Below are 2,500 nucleotides of genomic sequence, written 5' to 3'. Positions count from 1 at the left end.
ATATATATACACACACATTAAAAGAGTACATGTTCAAATTTTAAATCTTGAAAATTTTATAAGGTATAAAAATGTGAAAAATTGGTGTTGAAAATGTATCTAATAGAAGTTGCTCACCCTAAAAAATAACGAACAAAACCATAAAAAAAATTAAAATATTCACAAATATACAACAGTTAAGAAAGAGAAATCTTGAATTCCATCATATTTTCGTTCATATCTGTATTTACTTTTTAATGCAACTACAGACGATCCTTAACAATTACCATTCACTGATAGTTAAGGAACTACGAACTACTGCTACAAATCTTAAGATTAAATATGCATTGGTTATCAATATACTGCAGACATTATCAAGCAATATGGTAAATATAAAATAAACTGCCAAATCAACAATCAACGCAAAAAATAGAGTATTAGCAAAATAACAAATGACAGTAACAAGAGAAATAAAATAATCAACCTGGTACCATAGCCAAAGGATTTAAGAAATCAATACAAATAATACAGTAATTAGCAAATGACAAACCATACTCTCCTTCAATGGTATTATTGATGGATTCTGTCAACTCCAGATAAAAAAGTCAAACCATCGAAATCACACGTTTCATGAAAAAATGTAACGTTTCCTTTGGTATCCTATGATATCGCAGCATCAATATTTAAGATTTATGTTTACAAACACAAGAAAATATTACCTAACATGGTACGATAAAATAAGAAATTCCAGCGAATGAACTTGCCAATATTGCTGACAAGATCTTGAAATAATTGCTTTTAATTAAATCTAATTGGGAGACCATGGTAAATTCTAAAATTAGCCTAAAATTCTATTCGAAGAATACACAAACCCTTTATGATGGACTAAATTCCTTCACGTTGCTCAAATATGACATCTTGGTGCATTTTTTGTATGAATAAAAAAAAAAAAAATCTTAAATTAAATTCTTAGCTGATCAGTGAATGGTAACAGAATGCGACTTAGCTTTTCCAGAAGATCTCTGCAATGAAAAAAAAAATAATTGTAAATCGTGTATTTCAGCAAATAAAATTACTATTTTAAATCCATAAAACACAAAAGACAAGAGGGTAATATCAGCAATACTCTATACTCTAAATTAAGAAAATTACATTAAATCTAATAAACCTAACACCTTTTTCACATATTGAAACAAGTAATCAACCAAAAATTTAATAACTTTGAAAAACATTATTTGAAATAACAATAATAATATACTGTATATATATATATATATATATATATATATATATATATATATATATATATATATATATATATACTCAAGTACTAAGGCATAAATAGCTTTTTAATATTGAATTCACTCCGTCTCAAAAATACAGACTTAAGGATAAATTATTTTTGTGATAAGTACTTCTTCCAAGGACATCCTTGCAGCCTGTGCCTCAGAGTCGAAATGAAGGGGACAGTTGAATATAAAAATCATTTAACTGATAGTTCTGTTAGTAGAATTACTTATCAGAAAAGTATATATATATATATATATATATATATATATATATATATATATATATATATATATATATATATATATATGAGTGTGTGTGTGTACCCAAGTGGCCAGAAATACTTAAAAAGAAAATAATTTCCCCATAATATATATATATATATATATATATATATATATATATATATATATATATATATATATATATATTTATCCAAGTGGCCAGAAATACTTAAAAGGAAAATAATTTCCCCATGAATATATATATATATATATATATATATATGTGTGTGTGTGTGTGTGTGTGTGTGTGTGTGTGTATGTATGTATGTATGTATGTATAAATGTATATATTTACCAGAGTGGCCAGAAATCCTTAAAAAGAAAATAATTTCCCCTTGAGTATGTATTCTGGAGTAAGTGAATACTGCGAATTCAATATCAAAACTATTGTCGGCTCAATATTTAAAAGTGAGAAAGTCATGAACGTTTATACATGTGTTGTGCATCCTAAAGCACTTTAATATAACCTAACGCAATCTAAGCGTCCTGATCTATTCAAGCCAGGTTTGAAACCTACTTAGATGCCTTTCGGTACCTAACAAAGGTTTACCAGTTCTTAGCCACAGGCTTCTGGTGCCTATAGTCAATTCTTTTTAGTGAGGCAGATTTACACCGAGTCGCTGGGGTGCCCTTTTAGCTCGGAAAAGTTTCCTGCTCGCTGATTGGTTGGACAAGATAATTCTAACCAATCAGATAGCAGGAAACTTTTCCTAGCTGAAAGGGCACCGCTGCGTCTCATTAAAAAAAAATATAGTATAATTGGAAGATTTACGATACCTAGGTATAGGCCTATGAATCCGTCATGATTTCACATGACATATCCCCTAATATGTAACCCCGAATAAAAACATGAAAGACACTACGGATACGGATACGGATAAGGATAGGGAAGTGAGGAATATGGGGAAAGGATAAGTACCCCTGGATACAGTCCAGTTTAATGGTATAAT

At 29.0% G+C, this 2,500-nt stretch overlaps 1 protein-coding gene across 1 annotated transcript in view; it reads left to right on the top strand.

Moving 5' to 3' along the window:
• LOC137659003 (armadillo repeat-containing protein 2) overlaps positions 1-2,500 on the top strand; it is a 188,020-nt gene that overhangs the window by 149,409 nt on the left and 36,111 nt on the right. The window lies entirely within an intron of this gene.

Source organism: Palaemon carinicauda, chromosome 19 (assembly GCF_036898095.1).
Source record: "Palaemon carinicauda isolate YSFRI2023 chromosome 19, ASM3689809v2, whole genome shotgun sequence".
Taxonomy (NCBI): domain Eukaryota; kingdom Metazoa; phylum Arthropoda; class Malacostraca; order Decapoda; family Palaemonidae; genus Palaemon; species Palaemon carinicauda.
This window is presented reverse-complemented; position numbering and strand designations above follow the sequence as displayed.